Source organism: Argiope bruennichi, chromosome 7 (assembly GCF_947563725.1).
Source record: "Argiope bruennichi chromosome 7, qqArgBrue1.1, whole genome shotgun sequence".
NCBI lineage: Eukaryota > Metazoa > Arthropoda > Arachnida > Araneae > Araneidae > Argiope > Argiope bruennichi.
This window is the reverse complement of record NC_079157.1, coordinates 21,210,547-21,234,254: the sequence shown is the minus strand read 5'-3', so window position 1 is coordinate 21,234,254 and position 23,708 is coordinate 21,210,547. Positions and strand designations below refer to the sequence as shown.

The following is a 23,708-nucleotide window of genomic DNA, read 5'->3' as shown; positions in this document are numbered from 1 at the left end:
TAGCCAATTTCTATCATTCCTCCCCAACTACACCTATCATCTTGTTTTACGAGGGAAATGCCAGGCCGCGGTGGCCTGGTGGTAAGGTCTCGGCTGGTGAGCCGTAGGATTTCAGGTTCGAGACCTGATTCCACCGAAGAATCGTCGTGTAACAGGGTATGTTGCGCGTGAAATCCGTCATGCCAAACGTCCTTCCGCTGGTGTGGCGTGGCGTGGAGAGGGGGGGTGCCAGCTCAGGTGTCGTCCTCGTCATCTGACCGTGGTTCAAAATTATGAGGTCCGTTCCAAAATAGCCCTAGTGTTGCTTTACAACGGAACGATTATATATAACTAAATTAAACGAGAGAAATGCCACAAATATATTAGATATTAATGGATAAGCTTTAAAACATGCCTAATAAATTTGAACACGACTACTACCAAAAAGTATTAATACACTGTGTAAAAAAAGTAGAAGGACAGTGTCTTTTTGCCAATTAATAATCTCTTATTTTCTCCTAACTACCAGATATTTATGCAGATTTAGTTTAATGACCCTTGTTTTCATTTTAGGCAAAAATTAAGCATCTACCACTAATATTATTAAGAAAATTAGTATATATAATTTCCGATGCGTAAGAAAAGTAGAAGGACACTTGCTAATATATTTAATTTAGTGAGTTGTTCTTTATTTAAATAGTGATTTTGTACTTTGTTTATCCTTTTCTGTCAAAAAAATCTAATTTGTTTAAAAGTTACGTTGTTTCTCCGTTCTTAGAAATGCCTAAAGGAATACATTTGAACGATTTGCAAAACGAGAAAATTTCCGCATATCAAAATGGTGGTAAAGCTGTCAGAGAGATTGCTCGATTGTTGCAGGTGAGTCCCAATACAGTTTCAAACTTTATCAGAAATCCTTATAAAAATGGAAATAAAAAAAAGACTGGTAGACCGAAGAAGTTAACACCACGTGAGGAAAGAAAACTTGCTCGTGTGCTGAAGAAGAACAAAGGAAGTGTTTCAAAGGCAAGAAATCAAGCAGGACTTAATCATGTGACGAAACAAACAGTTTACAACTATATTAAAAGATCCAAAAAATTCATTTTCAAAAAACGGAAACATCATCCTAAGTGGAAACAAGCTCACATTGATAACCGTTTAGCGTTGGCTAAGGAGCACATGTCCTGGACTACAGAATGGACTTCTGTGATATTTTCCGATGAAAAGAAATTTAACATAGACGGTCCAGACGGATATCAGCACTACTGGCATTGTCCGGGGACTGAAGGCGAATACTATTCAGCACGACAAATGGGAGGAGGGAGTTTAATGGTTTGGTTGGATACGGCGGAAGGACAAGTCTGGTTTTCTTAAATGGTAGGCAAAAACATACAGACTACATTCAAGTGCTGAATTCCGAGCTTCTTCCTTATGCCTCTGACAGGGGGTGGGTGGGTGAAGAGTGGAAGTTTCAGCAAGACGGAGCTTCCATTCACACCGCGACTGGAGTCAAAAATTGGTTCCTAACAAATAATGTGGATGTTTTACCATGGCCAGCCAAAAGTCCTGACCTTACTTAATATAGTGGAAAACATCTGGGCAATGCTAGTTCGTCGAGTTTATGCTGATGGAAGGCAATTTGATTCGCAAACTCAGCTTCGAGAAGCATTGAATGACTCGTGGGACAATTTTTGTCAAACTGAAATTCAAACTCTATACAATTTACTTCCAAACAGAATATTTGAAGTTATAAAGGCCAATGGGAAGACCATTCCTTATTAAAATCACTATTTTTTCCTTCATTATAATGCTGTCTTTCTACTTTTTTTACAAAGTTTCAAAAGAGAGAAACTGTTTTTGTTGCCATTAATATTTTATGTTTGAACATCATAATTGTGATGTTAAAATTGCATTTTTGAAATATTTGTTAAATGTTTCTAATAAAATTTTTTAATAAAAATAAAAACATTTTCGGTTATTGTTACAAAATCAAGTGTCCTTCTACTTTTTTTACGCAGTGTAATACGAGATTACAGATAAGTGTTTTGAATAAAAAATTGCGATTTTCTATATTGTTTACTTAATTGTAGTCATAAATCGAAAATCCTTCCCAAAGGCCTATGCAAGTTTTGTGTTTTGTAAAGCTGCTGTCACAAAACATAATCAAGTAATGCATAAAATGGAAGTATACCTAAAAATATCACGAAAAAACTTGCATTAACGAGATTTTTTTATGAATTGAAATTTTGGCAAAATCTCCCACTACTAGTTTCAAATTGCTGTGTCGATGCTAACGACATACAAAATTAATTTAAACAATTTTTGTAAAGCTATTTATTATTAGTTATTTAAAATATATTAATTACACGTGAAATAAGTGGTAGAAAAACCAAATACAATGTAAATTGCCAAATGTATTATTGTTAATTCTTCTGGTGAAACAACATATGGACACAATGGAGCATTACATGTTGAACGTGACACTGTTGTCCGTTTCTGGTCAGTTTTGGGGCTGACATGTTTGCGAGATATATACCACTGCCTTAAAAGGGTTAAGCATGCTGCAGGATGCGTTTATCTGATCAAAATAGAGGTGCAAGGGAATATGAAAGGAGCGGATGTTTGCATTGAACAATAGGATGAACTCGAATATCTCGTGTATTTGAGAGGTGCAAAAAATGTGGATAACGCGTATTTGCTGGAAAAATGTACTAATTCGTAATAAAATATATTTTTATTTAAATTAAAGTGTTCTAAATGTTAAACTGCCCATTTATTCATTATAATTTATGTTTTTAAAATTTGATAATTAACTTTTTTGCAAAATAATTTTTTACATAAACAATTTTTATAAAGTCCTTTATTGGATTTAAAAAAAAAATTTGAGTTGAACATAGATAGAAAAATTTCTGTCAAATATAAAATATTCTTCTTGCCATACCTGAAAGTTTTTTTTTCTCACTTGAACTAACTATCTAAATAATCAACATTCACTGTTGACAGAACGAAAAAATATTTAATGGAGTGGAAATAAAGGACAAAAGATGATTAATTCTGGAAATGGCTGAATTTTCTGCATCTCACCCCTAAACGAGTTAAAATCGTCAAAAAGTAGTATTCTCGAAAACTGAAACGAATAGTAAATGGTATCTAACAGATACCAAACAATAAATCAGCTTCATCACTTCACTGAGATAAAGAAATTTGCTTCCATTGAGATTTCAGTCTCTTATCCCTTCATTGGAGGTCAAATTGTATATTAAAAATGGAACAGGTAGTCAATTACCTAGCCACCACCATCGACCAGTTTGCGTCCCGCAGATGTTTGAATATTCTACTTCAAAATAATATATTGAATATAATATAATAATATTTATAATGTATAAATATATTTAAAAATATTTGGATATTTTACTTCCCAGCAATACTATAGGCCAAACTATTCAGGCTCGATGGCATATTGGTGTGGGGGGGGGGGGTAGATTGGGACTGGAATATTCTCTTAATATAGAATGTTAGTGTATTTAAATTACTTTTAATGATATACTAACAGTAGGCAAAAATACTGTGAGATTCTCCTTATGCTTGTCTGTCTCTAAACTATCGAGCCTTTAGATTCTTTCCTTTGAAATGTGATATCCGATAAAACAGATGTAAAAGTACAGCAGTTGCATATTTTGTCTGTTACCAATTAATATTACTGATAATTCTTGCAGCTATGTTAGGATGTTTGAACCATAGCTCCATGCTGTCCAAGGATGTTTGAACCATGACCAAGAAGTCACCTGCATCCATCTCAGAACATTTGAACAATGGTTATATTTATTTGAACATTGTGAATAAAGATACTTCTGAATCTAATATTTAATGCAAATAATTTGTGATGAAGCCTTAGGTTATGCCGGGTTTACACTCGGTCAGTTATATGAAGGCAAGTAGGCAGCGCAAATTCTACAAACGCATGAGCAGCAAGAAAAAATAAAATGCTGCGGCTTGTAGTTGTCCCGTCGGGACAATTACTTGCCATCAACCGAACAGCATTTTTCAGCCTTTCTTCACAGGCGCTGCCTACTGGCCATCTTATTACTGACAGAGTGTAAATCCGGCATTATATTGGGATGCTGTTTGCAAAAGAATCGGCTGCACAACACCACAGTCTCATAACCTCTCAATGTGATTTAAAAATGAATGTATAAGCAGACTTTGTTTTAATTGAATGGACGAATGCAGATTAGACATTGGCTTGCCACAACCTTTAGTGTCTTTCCTTTCTGCGCAAATGGTGGATTATTGACTTTATTTCCGAAAACAGTGATGATGTTGGTTTGAAGTCACATGACCTTCCACAGCCAGCGATTGTCCCTGAATAATTGGAAGCCCTAAAAGAAAATCTTTAGTTCCCTAAGTTGTATCTTTAGGTGATACATTTTCGATTTTTGAAGATGCTGCATATCGAGATTATAGCAATCGAATAATATTCTATACATCTTCTGCTGTATATAGAGATCTAAAAGACATTAAATCCAACATCATAGGTAAAAGCTTTTGGGAAGTAAAATTAAAACTTGCTGAAGTGTTCATCTCAAAAGTTTTTCACATACTTTCCGATAAAAATTCATTTTCTTTGATCCGTATAAAATTCTGGACTTTGGGTAAGACCGGACATGACATTGATGAACAATAATTACGTATTTTAGATCTTTTGCATGCATCTTACATTTTTAATAAATTTTAGATGGAATGTGCACTTCGGACGACTTACCGGAAGATTCCATCAAAATTCGACATAACTCCCCTCTTTCCAGAGCATCTGACTAAAGTTTTACTCCCAAGATTGCTTATAGAATTTCATTGATTTAAGTTCTTGCCTTTATGATTTATTGTGTTTGTAAGCATGTGAAAGTGCAAACCGACAGATGGACAGCGGTCTGCCGATTTTGGTTCAAAATTTAATATCTATATTGTTACGGATTTCTTCACTTTAAATCCACTACTACTGTCCGTAAAGTCACGGGGTTCGCTTGTAGTGGGTATATAATGTGAAAACAATAGAAAGCATCAGTAAAAAACAACAATGATCTTTATTTAACACAAACACAATGTCGCCAAATATGTATAGCGGAGACAAAGACAGGCAACACACAGTAGCCAACAATTAGTAATCGGAAGCATTAACAACAGCACACAATGCAGACGTAATTCAGCAGAAGGAGGGAATCGGTATAGATTCACCATACGTCCTCACTTTTCTCCACTTTCTCCTCGCTTTAACTGGATCCAACTGCCGACACAAATGGCTACTATACACACAGCTTGATGCTGCTTCCACAATAGACAACAGGACTCGGCACAAGCTCAGTTCAGCAATAGCCTGGGCTCCACATAACGCTGGAACTCTGCCGATTCTTCACTATCCCATTGAAGACTCCATACTTGACTACGATTCCAACTGCGATTCATTACAACTTTAGATTGACGGTCTTTTATAGTTCCATGGAGGCGAGCCGAAAAGGTTCTGGACCAGTCAGGTGTATCTCAGTTCCTATTGGATGAGTCGTTAAAATTCTCGACGTTTCCAGCAATATTTATTTTTTCTCTAAGATGCAAAATGATCGCCAATCTCACTGACGCGGAAACGATCAGCACCCACAGGGCTACTCATAAAACGGTCTTTCCAGTGATTCAAATAACCCTGCTGAGAAGCAACTTTACAGGCTTGTAACAATATTTTAGATGTTCATATACCCAATTTCATATAACTTCCTCATTGCGTTCTGTAATTATCGAGTTTACCAGCATTCGGGCAGCTAAACTGACATATTTCGTGTGAATGGATTTCGCTCAAAATTTGATAGAAACATACAGATTTGGCCTCATTTCCATATATCAAATTTCAGACGTCTGATCAAAACTTATTTGAGTTATGTTCACAGGGAGACATTATGCCAAAAAGGTAAAAATGCGTTCTTTGGACTCGGTAGCGATTAATTGAGGGTAACTTCTGAAATCCATTTTGTGTTTTCGTTCTTCTCCGTGTTTAAGTAGGAGATCTTAAGTAGGAGAAATTTTTTGAAGATAACGCTTCGATACTAGTAAATAAAAATGCCTTTATTTTGATATTAGAAGATATTAGATTGCTTTATCTAATTGATTTCTGAATGCTATTAAAATTAAAAGGCTGCATTTCTATAATACCATTAATGTTTAACCCTTTGCATTCGGAAAAGAAATTCGATAAATAATAATTCGCCTAATGCAAAGACTTATTTGTTCCATCTAAAATAAATACATATAATTACTCTAAGTTGAATTTCACATTCAATTAATTTGCGTCCTATTTCTCTGAAAGCCTTTTTAACAATCAAAATTAAATAAGTAAAGAAATAAAAGAATGGTCACCTCAGAACTGCCACGTGTTGTCTTTAGTAAAGGTATTAACCCTTTTTTAGCATAAAATTGTGGACCTTGGATAAGGCCACGAATTATTCGATGGCATTGATGAACTACAATTCAGATAATTGGCTTGAATCTGTTATTATTTTTAATCTATCGTGGCAACAAGAATTTCAGAAGCGTTTTGCTTATCGATTGACACCAAAATTCAATAAAGAACTTCAAAGATAGCCTCAAGATAACATAATTCCACTGATATAAGTCATTGCGTTTATGAGTTGTTGCCTGTATGCATACAAAAGTGCAGACTCTCAACTGTTTGAGAATTCCGTTCATAGTTTGAAAAGTATCTATATACTGGATGCTAAATCAGTGTTCCAAATTTTATTTAGCTGTTTTTTGTATTCTGTAGTTGTCTAGTTTTCCCTTGCACTCGATTAGCCAGATAGACATATTTCTAGTGAATGAATTTCCTTTATAATTCGACATAAATGTGTGGCGCCATCTACCCACAGCAAACCAAAGTCGTCAGACTCACTTGACGCAGTAACAGCATCAGCAATCACACACGCTCGCCATAATGCTTGGCGCTACTCAAATGGGTGCAGGCGCATTAGAATCAATAGCTAATACATCACCACTCAACAACCAAATCATTCATCTCACCTCCGACTCATTGGAGGGAAAGTCTGTAGTGAATATCTTATAAGCCAGTTAACAGCTACGCTACCCGAGCAATTGCTTTTGCATTGTTGTCATGTTACTGGACTGTGAACTACAAGGTCCCAGGTTCTATCCCCGCCCAACACAATCCGCCACAATTGTATAAATATTGTCGTAATTCCATATATCAAATTTTTTCGAAGCACTTTTGTTAGTTATTGTGTTCATAGACAGACAGACATAATGCCTAAAATGTGTTTTTTGGACTTGGGGAGGACTGAAATGTAGAGAGTCCTCCAAATCTAGTTTGAATTTCTTTCTTAATGATATTTTATACGAGATTCTTATATATTTTATACGAGAAAATAATAAGCTGTATTCTTTTATACTTGAAGCCTTTCGCTTATAATGTCATATCTGATATGGGAATCGAAATACTGAATTTTTGGTTTTAAATCTGAAATGAAGCGACAGATTAAAGTATTTAAAAATATAAAAATTACTTTCAAATGCTATAAAATTTCAAATTCTTTTTATATTATTATAAGAATCAAAATAACAATAAATGTCCAAAATAGGATGTATCAGCAAATTAGGAAATTAAATTCTTATGTCAAAGGTTTTAAAATATACAACGTAGTTGTTCCCAATTCTGTTTTTATGAAGCACTTATACTGTTTCACCATTCTTAATTTTATATGTATAAAAAATTCTGAAAGAATTTGCTTTAGTTACTGAACCAGTGTATATAACAGCTGCTGCCATTCTCAGTTTCTTAATCCACCTTTTGAACTTGAGATGTGACTCATGGTCATTGTTCAAGACAGTGAATCGTTTTGATTATTAAATATACCAACAAAATGGTAACAAGATGCAAATTGATTTTTTGTGGAAATTCAACTTGAAACAATTATATAATTTGTTTTTCAGGACAATAAGCAAGCTCTTGTATTAGGTGAATAGTTTTGCTTCGAATTATTTCTCCGAGTGCAAAGGGTTCATTTCCATTCTTTATTTTAGTTCCTATCTATCACGGAATCATTCATTAACATGGATATTTCTTTCTTGATTAGATTGGCGTCAGTTAATATAAATGTTATAATGTAATAATAATAGTCATTGTGACTATAAATATGCGTGTTTGAAATCTTCTCCTAAACAATCGGGTCCAATTCAACTAATTTGCATACTTAAATCACGAAAAAGAATCTTTCTAACTTGTAAAAATGCAAAAATTGATTAGACGCTCAGTTAATTAATAATTAACGAAAATGTCTTTTTCACGCTTTGCACTAATTTACTACTATTTTGAAAATTTCTTTTTTATTTTAGCAAGTCTTTTGACAATGCATTAATTATTATTGAAGAGTTTTAAACATGCTTAAAATAAAGTTTAACCAAATCAACCATTCTACTTCAAAATTTGCTATACCAATGTAACTAACAAAAATTATATATAAAGGCAATTAACCATCGATGGTTTAAAAAATTATCCGATTCAAATGATATTCTAATTTTAGTTACAAATAAGCAATGCACGAATTTCATATATATTTTATAAAAAAAATAGTTTTTAAGTTAAATTTTAAACCGGAAAAATGCCAGATATTTCGAATAGTATTAATAATAAATATCGATATTGGTTAACAATTTAGCTGCGTTTTATATAAAAGATCAAGTTCAACTAAAATGGGTATAGTGATTTCCATTTATGAGTCTTAAATCTACTTCTTAAATCTAGATTTCAATTTTATTTGTACTTAAAGTATCTTTTCTATCTTTTATTGTCTTTGTATTTTTTTTAACCCGACTTTCATATGTTGGTAGATACATCTTTGCTCAACGAAGGGAATCTAGTAGGAATTTCTAGTATAATGTTAATGGAAATAAAGCCGGACAAAAAGGGGTTTCTTTTTTAAAAAAACGTATTTGCGAATTATTTTAATTCGCCAGTTTTATTTTCTTTATTTAATTCATTAAAAAACAGCTGATTGTAGCAATATATCTTCATATTTGCGTCTTTATGCTCTATTGTAAAAATTATTTGATTTTCTGTATTTGATCTATCTTTAAAATTAATAAAAGTGTTTAAGGACTAAATGCAGAAGGTAAAATACCTTAATCTGCTCTTCCCTTAATAAAAGTAAGTCAAGCATCTAACTCTCCGACCCGCCCTAAGGCACACGGATTTAAACCATAAAACTGAATGACCGGACCGACGCAACAGCAATTGGCGGGAACTGTGGTTGAGTCCTAAGGGCCGTCACCGGCCACGGTACAACCCTCCCCGAAGGAAGTACGTCCCGTCATCGATGGGAGGAGCCAGATCCCCCACCTATTAGTGTACCCTCCAGGGTGGCGAGATCCAACCACCATGCCGGAAGAATCTCATCCTCATTTCGAGTTGCCCCCGCCCCCCCCCCGAGGGTCTCCTTAATAAAAGTAAGAAAACTTTCAATTTACAAAAATCACTTTAGAGTAATAAGGTTGTAAAAACATTTTTTTATTCAACATTAACTAAGTACATGTGTGCAATTTGTAAAAAAAAGCTAAAATGCAAAAATACATTTTAGTACAGAAGAAATATTTAAAAGACTAATTTCAGATAACCATTGAATTCTACAAGAATTTAAAAGGTAAAAAAAATCTTTGTATAAGGAAATTGACGAAGAATAAATTGTAAAAATAAACATTTTCAGTCGACATTTCTTTTTTCTTTGCAAAGAGATTCTCAACATCGTCTTCTAAGTACTAATACGTCAACTAATTTGTAATAAGTGTCATTAGCGTCTGTCAGAGGAACTGAAAAAAAATCATTAATGCAGAATTTTTTTTAAATTTCATTCCTTAAATACATAAAATAGCAATTCATTCATCGAATTAGAAATATATATATTTCAGCATTCATTATCATTGATGCAATTTAATATTTTTTAAATTAAATTTAAGTTTCATTTTAAAAGAATACACAGCACAACAGGAACAGACTCCAACCCCACCTGAGCACCCGAAGTAATAGCACTATCATAGCATCAGTAAGAGGCAGGGAACTAAGTTTGAAGAACCATGTCTAAAAATATTAATATCCGCCATAACACGGCCTCTTCCGTAATAGATACATCCAATCCAACGACAATTTTTTGTTGTTTCTAATGGCTCTTGTCTAGACAAGCCCCCTGACCTTAAGAAGCCATTTGTGGTATTTAGCCAAGAGTACGTCTGTTTTTTTTCAGTAGCGCCATCTAGAGCCAAGAGAACGACTTAGCTACACACACGTCACAACCCTCTTTATGGGGCGGACTTCATTCATGTATTTAATTCATTCATTCACAGATCGTAATTTAGACCTAAATCAGAGAACGATCACCCCTGATCCAGTACTCCCAGAGGTATTACTCCCAGCATGGAGGACTTTGTGACCACGACAGATTTAAACGCGCGTCAGCCACCAAACACGCGGGGAGTCTTCGGCCGGCAGGGTTCGAACTCTCAACCCAAGGGACGCGAATCTACTGACCTACCAACCAGGTTATCCAGGCCACACGACAAATTATAACTCGGCCGTACAACTACAACATTGTTAACTTCATTAGGGAAATAAGAGACCACTTATTTATTCGGATATTTCTCCACCTTTTCGTAGAGCCTTCCAGCTGAGTTTAAGGACAACATTAGAAGTATAATCGATAATAATTGATTAGTTTTTATTTAGTAGTTGCAATATTAGACCAAGAGAAAATATATCTTTTGAACAGAAACTAAGAATTTTAATCTGAATCTTAATTAAACGTTGAATCAAATTTATGTGTTCACGAATTGAACATTTTACTGCAGAAAAAAAATTCTAAAAGTTAACTTCAAATTAATAAGACAGTATTTTTACTTTTTTTAAAACTTTACATGTTTAGAAAGTAGGAGTCAATAAGAACATAAGAAACAAAGTCAATTAAACTGACCTTGAAGCAACCAAGGTAATAGAAACTCCGGGGGTGAGCGAATAATGTTCCCCGAATTCCGAATGGGGATTTTGAATATATAATTTTTTATGTTTCGCAGTATATTGAAAAACCAGTAGGAGTGGTCTTGCAATATTTTTGTCGTAGTCCCTCCCATATTATCCACGAGTTTTAGCTCAATTAAACATTGGACAATGTCGCGAACGAAGTTATGAAGTATTTATGTTGGGCGTGAATCTATCAGTTATTACTGAATCTAACATGTAACTTTGACGATTTCCTTTGGTAATTAATCTCTGGTATATTTTTAACATATAAGTATCCAAAAACAAAATTCTTATTTTGGACATCTTTTCCCAGATTGGTTTGAAACCAAAATATTATGTGGAATCAGAAATGTAGTCACAAAATCATACTGCAAGTAGCATTTACTTAAATCATTGACTTTTAGTTATAGCGTTTACAAGCATACGGAAATAAAGTCTTTGACAGATATTGTTCCACATAGGATAAGAATCTACTACAAAGAATAATTTTGGATTGAACCAAATTTTATCTATCTGGCTCTTTGCGTTTTGAAGGTATTGTGTTCTCTTGCATTCCGACAGACAGTTATCTTTAGAATGGATTTCTTTCAAAATTTGATATTCTACGATAAAGACCATTTCATCCATTTAATTCCGAACGTTTTGAATCACCGTGTTCACTGACCGGCATAATTCCAAAAATGCTTTTTTTCGAACTGCGAGAGATCTAAAACGCAAAGATGACTTTAAATCTATCATTCAAATTTTTAAAGATTACAATATTTTATCTTTAATACTTCATAAGATAAAGAAAAATATGTTAACATTTTCGATGTTTTCCTTTTTACAGATTAGATCCAAACTTTAATATAAATCTGCAAATCTTTTCGCAAGATGCTTGGAAATATTCATTTATATATGTCACTGCCCCTTAGATGCTGTCATGTATTTATAAGAATAAATATTCAGGCAAATGACCAGGTCTTTTATGTATTTGGTCCAACATTTAACACATATTTAGACGACTTTTCTTCTGTTAAAAGTGAGTACTAAATTTCAATTGTCTAGCATATTCGTCTGAAGAAACGCACTTTGGCGGCCAGGCAAACATTTCTTCGAAGGAGTTTGTGCAAAATTTGACAAATCTCTAAATATGATACTAAGATCCTGTTAATAAACTTCATCTTTCTAGCCCAATTCATTTTGTTAGTTACTCTTTTTAGACGGACATATTTCCAGAAATGGGTTCCCGGACTCAGAGATTTAAAGCATGATGATTTGACAAATACTTCAGTATGAATTTTTTGATAGCTAAAATACATTCTCTGTGTATACAGAAAGTATATACTTTGCATACAGAAAGTATATACTTTGTATACAGAAAGTATATACTTTGCATACAGAAAGTATATACTTTGCATACAGAAAGTATATACTTTGCATACAGAAAGTATATACTTTGCATACAGAAAGTATATACTTTGCATACAGAAAGTATATACTTTGCATACAGAAAGTATATACTTTGCATACAGAAAGTATATACTTTGTATACAGAAAGTATATACTTTGTATACAGAAAGTATATACTTTGTATACAGAAAGTATATACTTTGTATACAGAAAGTATATACTTTGTATACAGAAAGTATATACTTTGTATACAGAAAGTATATACTTTGTATACAGAAAGTATATACTTTGTATACAGAAAGTATATACTTTGTATACAGAAAGTATATACTTTGTATACAGAAAGTATATACTTTGTATACAGAAAGTATATACTTTGTCTTGTTATACGAGAAATCACATATTACTACCCACCTTGAGGCTACCTCTCCCCTTTGAATGACAGGACCCGCCGTGCCAGCATTGGCAAGAGCTAAGATTGAATCTTAAGGACCATCACCGGCTACTACAACCCATTCCGTGGGAAGTTCATCCCCTCATCGGTAGGGGCTGGTCGATCTCACTTCATTTCTGTATCCCCGCATAAGGCAAGAACCAATTACTGGAATGTTTTCATTCTCAAAACTGAGTTGCAGCATATACGAGAAACTAAAAGCGACTCGGTAAATTAGTAACTTAATTTATACTTACAAAAGAATGAATACAGCAAAGCACAAACAAAGTCAAAGTTTCAACCTGGGCAATCCAAAAAACCTGTTCGTGTGTCAGGCCTTGAAACCGCAATATTTGGTAATACGAATACTGAATGACTGCTAAGAGGAACAAGCGACGTATAGTGACGTAGAATTCATACTCCTCCTGGAAAACAACTTTTAATTACCTTCATGAAGAATTAAAAATTTTTATTTAAAATTTCCTAAAATAGGATAAAAACTGAAAGAGTTCATGCGAATTGATTGGATTTGCACGATTAAACTTGAATTATTAAAGGGTTTTTTTCAGGAAATAATAGCGTATTGCTCTTTGTCGGATTCGAAAACCCTCCACACTTACGTCAAGTTTTTTTTTTATTCAGTTAAAATAGGGGAGAGGAGATACAGTCGCTCCAAGCCAAACTCGGACATCAAAGAAATGTACTAATTAAGTCTATGCTATTTTTCGCAGTTATTTTTTCATTATTACTTCAACATTTGTGAAGGTTCTAAGTTTTAGTTTAATTATTTTACAGTCCCGTATTAAAGCAACACTAGGGCTATTGTGGGATGGACATCGTGATTTTGAATTGCGGTCAGATGACGAGGAAGACAGCTGAGCTTCAAGCCCTCTCCAAACTTCTACACAACACCACTCCAATGGGAGGTCATTTGCCCTGACGGATTTAACGTGCACTAGATTCGCTTACAGGATTATTCGTTTTTGGAATCGGGTCTCGAACTTGAAACCTTGCAGTTCCGAAGCCTGGACCTTTCCACCGGGTTGCAGGGGCCCATCAAGTTTCTTAAACAAATGAATAATTTTAAACACGAATAATTAGGGAAAGCAGATGTTATTGTTGTCTAATAAATAAAAATTAAACTAAAATTCCCCCCCATTCAGATCGTTGTTCAGAAAGCTAAATAAAATGCCTTCATAAAGAAACGATGTTTTTGGTTAACCTAGGGGTAGGAAAAAGTACAATTTTGAAACCCATCCCGATTTTTCGAAGAGAATTTTACATAACCAGGATCATGTATGGGGAAAAGCTTACCACCAAAAACGGGAACGAAAGGAGGGTAACAGAAATTCAAAACTTACTTGACACCACATATTTGCATAGATTCCATGTAGGAAATATATCTTATGTGATTGTTAATATAATACGATATCCAGGAAATGTCGCCTTAGACTTTTAGATATTGGTACATGAAACCTCAAAGAAGGAATAAATAGAAAAGAACGAAAAATCAAAACTATCGTTTCCCCTTAAGTACTGATTAATAGTTAGTGAATATGAATAAAATGTTCGAACTAAGCAAACAATTAGGCTTCTTACAACGAACTACTTTTGATATAAAACCTTTTTTTTATATATGTCACTACTTAGAATCCAAAAGCTGTTGTTATTCGTTCTCGTATTCTAACCCCCCCCCCCCCCCCGAGCTTTTGCACATGCGTCAGAATGCATTTATTTAGTAAAATTAGAGGTGACAGGAAGAGGTGTTTATATTTAATAGTCAAGTGATCTCGGATTTTACGCGGATTTAGGAGGCGTAGAAACTGCTGGTTGCTCGTATTATTGTCGAAAAAAATAATAATTGTCATGATAAGATTCTTTAGAGCAATTTTTATTTACTGCAAGGTGCCTATATATTAAATTACTATTCAATTGCAGAGTTAAAGTAGCGTTTGGACAACAATTGAATACGAGTTTTGTTGAATATCAAAATCGTACATCTAAGTTACAAAATACTCAGTTGAAAGTATTGTTTGCCAACGGATTCTAAAACCCTCCGCGCTTTTGCGCATGCGTTAGGATGGGTTTAATTTGTCAAAATAGGGGCGAGAGGAGAGATGAAAGGAGGAGATCACATTTAATACTAAAGTAAACGCAGATTACTCTCGCACTCATGAGGCTTAGACATTGAAAATGATTCGCAGTCAGAAAAAAGATACTAATTCTCAATAAAATATTTCTGAGCTATTTTTATTTCCGTAAGGGTATAAAGATTAAATAGCAATGAATAAATTGAAGATTTCTGTTTTTAAAATATGGATAGTTCACTTTTTTACAAGATAATAATTCTTTGTATTATTATTCTCTTCTGTTTTATTTGGGTTTGAATTTTTTGGACAATATCTTGAGATAATATCCATAGATAATCTCTCAATCACATTTACTGATTTCATACAGAAAATTCTTCTTGCCGTTCCTGAAACCTGTTTTGAATGGTTTCGGGAAAGTTAATTTATTGGTTTATTGATTATTTGAACATGTTAATTTATTGGTTTGGGTTTTTAAAAAGCTGCAGTGCGTGAAAGGTGCGATGGACGTTTAAATAAATAACAAAAGGAAAATTAGTTAAACCTAATTTCATTCGATACCGTAAAGTAATTGAATAAATGAATTTTACCGTTTCTTAGCAATTTCTTATAGTTTGAAGTTTATATATTTTTTAATACTACAACTAAAAAAGCTTCCAATGGATATGTTACAAAGGTTAAATTATTTATGCATCTTGAGACTCTCTTCCGGTTGCGCAAATTCCTTAGCATTTATGAAAAAAATAATACAAAGTTTTCACAATTTCGGCAAATTTCGCAAATAGTAATTTTAACTTATTTTAATACTCATAGTTTTTACTATTAAAGAGAGATTCAAACATGCTGTATAGTCGTGGAGATTATCTAAGATGTGGCGATTCATCAAAATCTAGAGTTCGAATTTGTAGACTCTTGCAAGTACTTACTCTGTACATTGTACGTGAGAAAGTAATAGGTTGTGTACTCTCTCTTTGGCATATTTAAAAATAGAACAGGTAGTCAATCACCTAGCCACTGCCATCGACCAGTTTGCCTCCCGCAGACGTTTGGTTTGGTTTAGTTTAGTTATATTAACGTCCCGTTTGAAGCAACACTAGGGCTATTTTGGGACGGACCTCGTAATTTTGAACCGCGATCAGATGACGAGGACGACACCTGAGCTGGCACCCCTCTCTCCACACCATACCAGTGGGAGGACGTTTGGTCATGACGGATTTAACGCGCAACAGACCCACTTATACGACGATTCTTCGGTAGAATCGAGTCACGAACCTGAAACCCTTCGGTTCCGAAGCCGAGACCTTACCACCAGGCCCCCGCAGACGTTTGGATATTCTACTTCAAAATAATATATTGAATACAGTATAATATTTATAATGTATAATAATATATACTAATATTTGAATATTTTACTTCCCCGCAATACTACAGGCCAAACTATTAAGGCTCGATGGCATATTGGGGGGAGGGGGATCGGGAATGTAATATTTTCTTAATATAGAATGTTAGTATACCATTAAAAATAATTTGAATACGCTAACAATAGGGGGAAAAATTCTGAGATTCTCCTTATGCTTGTCTGTCTCTAAACTATCGAGCCTTCAGTTTATTTCCTTTGAAACGCGATTCCCAATAAAACAGATGCAACAGACCCACTTACACGACGGGTCTTCGGTGGAATCGAGTCACGAACCTGAAATCCTTCGGTTCCGAAGCCGAGACCTTACCACCAGCTTGCAGCTATGTTAAGATGTTTGAACCATAGCCCCATGCTGTCCAAGGATGTTTGAACCATGAGCAAGAAGTCACCTGCATCCATCTCAGAACATTTAAACAATGGTTATTTTTAGTTGAACATTGCAAACAAAGAATATATTGAATCTAATATTTAATAAATTGTAATGAAACCGTAAGTTACATTGGGATAATAGCTGGTTGCAAAAGAATAGGCTAGACAACACTAAAATCTCATAACCTCTGAATCTGATATAAAAATGAATGTATAAACAGACTTTGTTTTAATTGAATGGACGATAATCGAAGGATTTGCCGAAACCTTTAGTTTCTTTCTTTTTTGCGTATGTGTGAATCTTTGACATTATTTCGTTAAACATTGAAAATGTTTGTTTGAAGCCAGCAATTGGCAAGAAAATGTTTAGGTTACTGGCTTAGCGATACACTTTCGATTTTGAAGTTGGTGCTTATCCAGATTAAATCAATCAAATTGCATTCTGTGCGTTTTCTCCTATCTAGAGAGATCTGAAGTACATTAAATACATTATCATGCATAGAACTGTGCCTGTAAGTTATCATCCATTAAATATAAACATAGTGGGAGCGGTTCAGTCGAAAATTTATCGCATACTCTTCGATAAAGGTCTTATTCCATTTCTTCGATAGAAAATTATGAATCTTGGACAAGATTGGATATGACATCGATGAATGATAATTACGAATTATTGATCTTTTGTATGTAACTAGCATTTGTAATAAATATATCGATGAATATCTGATCTCGATGCCTTTTTACCGGACGATTGATATCAAAATTCGACACAACTCCCTTCTTATTCTCCAGAACTACTAATTGCGATTATAGTCACATCATAACATCTCAAATTTTGTTAATGAAATCATTGCCGTTATGATTTATTGCATTTGATTGCAGACCGGCAAAAGGTTCAACTGTAGGTCAAATTTGGTTCAAAATTTAGTAAGTATCTATATTTTAGATTTATATTTAAATGTGTATTTTCATATACATTTCTCATTGCGTTTTGTAGTAATCGAGTTCATTTTCATTTGGACAGATAAACTAATAGACTGCCTGTGAATGGATTTCTTTCAAAATTTGAAAGAAATCTGCAAATTTGGCCTCATCTGGTATACCAAATTTCAGCCGTCTGGGCAAAGTGTATTTGAGTTATGTTCACATATAGATATAATTTCAAAAACCAAAAAAATTGCATTTTCCTGACTCGAGGAAATCAATACCATAAAGAAACCATTCTCAAAATCTCGAGTTCGAATTTTTGACTATTGCCATTTTTCCTTTATGTTTCACGTAGGAGAAAGTAAAAATAATGTCTTTTTATGGAATTTAGATAGAATGAAATATTCCTTTATCTTTTGCCTTCTGAATGCTATTAAACTTACAAGTTCTACTCCTGTAATCCTTATCGCATTAATTATTATAATACTTATCGAGCAAATTAATGATATTTGATGAATACAAGATTCAAATCTGCTATCCCAAAATATTAACTCAAACATCTTACAAAGATCTCAAACATAAAATGTGTTAAATTATAAAGAATTTAAAATTCCACGGCAAAAAGATTTTCCATTCTCACAATTGACATTTGTTGCAGAATAACGAGATCAATTCTAAGCAATGGCAGTTGCGTTTTTGCCTGTCAAGATGAAACTCCTGTAACTGGTGAAGTGCAATTTGCTGCTTTCTAAAAAGGTTTGAGATCCACCTTATAACTGAATGTTTTAATATTAATCTAAAAATTTTATATGAATAAAATAACAGATGATGATGAATAAAATCAAACAGATTCAATTTAAAATGCTATTTAATTCAACAGAATATCTGCATCTAGCACTTCAAACTAAAATTTCTCTAAAAGTTAAGTTATCATTGATTGTTTAATGGTCATATTTAGAACTATTTAACTGAGTTTTTTTCCCTCTCGTTGTTACATTAAGTTGTTTGACTTTACTGAAATTTCAATTTAAACTATTGAATTTGTTGATTTTGCTATAAAAGCTCGCCAGCAGTATATAAAATCTTTGTTGCAACCTTTCAACATAAACCTCAAAATTCGCAAATATATATATTAGAAAATGTAGAAGATATAAAGCATGTTATAAGAACACTACAATGGTTTTGAAAGGAGATGGAATTATGGTTCATTTTTTATATCTGGTGAAACAATGAAAACAGATTTTCATTATGAAAGCAAAACTCATTAGCAGATGTGAGTTTTACCGAAATGGACATATACGTTTTAGATGGAGACACTGAAATAGGTTTTTATTGCTTTTATTACTTCTAAAGTCACGAGAAATATATTTTACAACAAATTCTCAGTTTTTAAATGTTAATGATAAACCAGTTTACCATTTCTGGTTGAAACCACAGAAATATCAAGGGATGCATTGACCACATAATGCGACTTTAACAGTCCCATTTCAAGTATTATCATATTTTAATAAATAATACACCAACATCTAATCCTGATTGGAAATTCTACATTTTTGTTTAATTGAAAAAATAGGTAAGAAATTTCAGATTTTTCCCAATCATAAAGATATATTTAAATATGTTAACTAATAAATGCTTCTATAATATATTAAAGAAATACCTTTTTCTATGTCAATCTCAATTCTATAAACATTTTAAAATGTCTTTACTAGGAAAAAAATGATCCTTTAAAAAGGATAATCATTAAGATAATACCACGATATATAATAATTTAACGTTTTTGAAATTAAATGAAATATAATTAAGAAAGAGACCGTAATTAATTTAAAAAAAATGAATAATATAAACCAATAAAAAACAATTCTTACCTCTCTCATTTTAAAATCCTAAGGTTATACTAAAAAAATAGAGATATAAAATCCTGAAAGAAGTCAGCGCTAACTTTATTTAGTCATTGATATTTAATTCTTTCCTGTAGCGTACAATAGATTCTCCGCGCATGACTGTTACTTATGTCGAATTTACACTAGGCAAGTTATAAGACTGCCATCGGGCAGCGCATGTGCAGAAAGGGATTAATTTATGTTTGCTGCAATTTTATACGATAGATTCAGGCATTTCATGCTTGACTATAAATTGCAGTTTTGGAGTCCCTGAACTTTTCTTTTTTATTGTGTATCATATTAAAATAAAGGCCGCGGTGGCCTGGTGGTAAGGTCTCGGCTTCGGAACCGGAGGGTTTCAGGTTCGTGACCCGATTCCTCTGAAGAACCGTCGTGTAAGGGGGTCAGTTGCACGTTAAATCCGTCATGACCAAACGTCCTCCCGCTGGTGTGGTGTGGTGTGGTGTGGAGAGGGGGGTGCCAGCTCAGATGTCGTCCTCGTCATCTGACCGCGGTTCAAAATTACGAGGTCCGTCCCAAAATAGCCCTAGTGTTGCTTCAAACGGGACGTTAATATAACCAAACCAAACCATATTAAAATGATGCATATTCACACAAAGAAACATGGTTAAAAAAAGTCAACATACCTAAATTATTAAAAATATAGAAAAAAAAATGTCAAATAAATTAAAAAAAAAAAGAAAAAAACATAATCTAGCAATAGAAAGAACAAAGAGTAAAATATGTCGGAATCAATCTATGATAAATGATCAATCTTTTCACGCCAAAAAACCCCGCCAAATTCCACAAACGCATGCGTAATAATAAAAAAGTCTCCGTCGGGATACTTACTTGCCATTGACCGAAGAGCATTTTTTAGCCTTCCTACGCATGCGTTGCCTACTGGCCGAGTGTAAACCCGGCCTGTAGGCTTTTGCTCTTTTCTAGACGTACAATTATTGGACCGATATATTATACTGTTTACCGAAAACTTTCTCGAATATTTTCCAATGGAAGTCTTATCCTCATTCCCTCTGCATAAAATTGGGGAGCTTCGGAAATGCCAAGAGTACCGTGGCATCGAAAAGAAATTAAGAAATACATGATTGTTTTCATTTGACATGATTTTATCACTTTTACTGAATCTATTGAGAGAATATGAATTTTTAGTGCCTTTTATGGCGGCCTATTAACACAAAAATTTGACACGAAACTACGCTCGTAAAAATTACTAAACTTCATTGATTTAATTCATTGTGTTCGTGAGTTATTGCGTTTGCGTGTATTCAAAAGTACAGAGCGACGGTCTGTCAACTGTTTGAGGAATACGGTTCAAAATTTGGTATCTATATATTGAACGTTAAATTTTTATACCAAGCTCTTTGCATTTTGAAGTTATTGAGTTCACATCTATTCCGACACTTGAGATTTTGTACTTATCGAATCCAAACTTTAATAGACATCCACAAATTTGGTTGTAATTCCATCAGTAAAAATAAAATTTCAGCTGTTTATCTTAAAGTGCTTATGAGCTATCGTGTTCACAGAGAGACTGATTGACTGACAAACATAATACCAAAAATGTGGTTTTCGAATTCTGGGAAGTTTGAAACCTGAAGATTTGTCAATATCTCGAATTCGAATTATTTTTCTGACGATTACAATATTTTCTGTATACTTCATATATGAGGAAGTAAAATATTGGGATATAACATGTTTACTGATATTACACAAGAATCAGTCACACATCAGTTATCACAAGAATCAGTGAAATCTGAAGATTTGTCAATATCTCGAATTCGAATTATTTTTCTGACGATTACAATATTTTCTGTATACTTCATATATGATGAAGTAAAAAATTGGGATATAACATGTTTACTGATATTACACAAGAATCAGTCACACATCAGTTATCACAAGAATCAGTGAAATCTGAAGATTTGTCAATATCTCGAATTCGAATTATTTTTCTGACGATTACAATGTTTTCTGTATACTTCATATATGAGGAAGTAAAAAATTGGGATATAACATGTTTACTGATATTACACAAGAATCAGTCATACATCAGTTATCACAAGAATCAGTGAAATCTGAAGATTTGTCAATATCTCGAATTCGAATTATTTTTCTGACGATTACAATATTTTCTGTATACTTCATATATGAGGAAGTAAAAAATTGGGATATAACATGTTTACTGACATTACACAAGAATCAGTCATACATTTTTCGTTCTTCACTAGCTCTTGATGGTAATCAAAATGGTGTCGAAAATATCCAGTACATCAATAAGAGACGGCCTTTTGATTTTTGTCAGGATATATGGAATTTCATGGTGAAGGGATATAAGGATTGATGAAAGGATGATATTTCGAATCCCTTATTTGATCTGTGTTAATTTTCTTAAAGTACCTTTATTGCTAAACTATGCAATAATTTGCGAGCTCATTCATTTTTAATATTTTCTATGTACTCTATTAAGTTCTGGCCACTCTCTAATAGACCGACTAGTTCCGAAGTATGATGTTTGTTAATCAGTTTGAAAAATATGAAGATTAACCCTTTGCAGTCGTAAAAGTAATTGATGCGAAATAATTCAATTAACACAAGGACTTGCTTATTGCTATGGAAAAAAAATATTTATTGTAATTTTAAATTGTATTTTATAGAAAAGTTAATTTACATCTTCTTACCATTCTTTAGATATTAAAAAAATGAATAAATAAAACGTCAAATTTATACTCCGTCTTGAATGGCGAGTGAGAGTCACCATCCGAGTGCAAAGAGTTAAAAGGAACCGGGAACGAGTTCAGGAATCATCCTTGTCATCAGAACATGACACTTACCATTCTGGGAATTCCAATTAATGCCTTTCGGATGATTCTATAATCCTTTCCGAAACAATAATTATAATGTATTAATGTAAACATTTTGCTTTATCATATACGAAATCAACCATTTTTGATATAATTATTTTCTTGGAAGTGTTGATTCCGAAACAAAAATTTCAATTCAGTCTTTAAAATACACCTTACGAATCTAGAAGGATTGGCTCTAATGGTTTACTTCAACAAAGTATTATCAAACTATAAGTTTTCACAGCCATTTAACTTGTATCATTTTAGAAATCTCATAAGGTTGTTTCATTGTGCTATAGGTCTCTCAAATGGCTTAATTCAATTTAAAATATAATTACACATCTAAACCAATTATTAGCATAATTTATATTTAATAATGTAGAATGTGCGTTTGTATATGTATCACATTTTTTATTGGCGCTCTAGTAACAAGACATATCGTTTGACATAGAATAATGAAATGTATTTAAGCACGTAGCACGTATTATTGTCACGTAGGTATTTTAGTGTGGAACGCAACGACACACACAAGAAGTAGAGCTAAAGCAATTTATTAACTCAACTTAGAACGGAGAACACAGTGACTGACAAATCTTCTGCATTATACTAGCAGGGAAAGTTCCAGAATACTTTTCTGGAGACAGTAATAAAAGTCCAGAACACTTGTCTGGTAAACTAAAGAAATGTCCAGTATCTTCTGGAACATGAAATAAAGGAAAACACAAAAATCAAGGAAATAAATATTTATACATACTTTGAATTTCATTGTCTCCAGCCGGACTCAACTTACGGTCTTTCTATTATGAGACCAGTGGCTATGACCATTCGGCCATGGAATTTCGTCTGTCAATTTTTCAATACGGCAATATATTTAAATATATTAGTAAATCATAAAAACTGAGCACCCTTTTTTGTGATTTTTTTAATTAAAATTTTAATTAATAAAAAATAAATGGAGATTTGCGTTTTCCTGCAATACCTTATGAAATGTTATTGTGCGAAACTTTTTTTTACCATAATAAAATGAAAACTACACTTGTAATTAGAAAGTCATATCAAATTTGATGCATTTAAATCACTGCGTTTTTATGTTATCCTATTTAAATGTTCCTGAAAGTACAGACGGGTAGATGGTCAATCCTTTGTTGGATTTGGTTCGAAATTTATCTAGACTATAGATGTTAAATCTGTGTACAGAATTTTATTTATCTATCTCTTTTTTATTTTGTAGTTAACGTGCTAGCATATATTCGGACAGGCGGAATTCTGAGCGGATTTTGCTCCAAATATAATTAAAA

At 33.3% G+C, this 23,708-nt stretch overlaps 1 long non-coding RNA gene across 1 annotated transcript; it reads right to left on the bottom strand.

The window, feature by feature from the left end:
* Positions 1-9,556: 9,556 nt before the first annotated feature.
* LOC129976644 (uncharacterized) lies at positions 9,557-19,661 on the bottom strand. Its single transcript, XR_008785160.1, has 3 exons — positions 19,532-19,661; positions 13,121-13,288; positions 9,557-9,837 (listed from the first exon to the last, which is right to left on the bottom strand). It is a non-coding gene; the product is annotated as an uncharacterized LOC129976644 (long non-coding RNA).
* Positions 19,662-23,708: the final 4,047 nt, after the last annotated feature.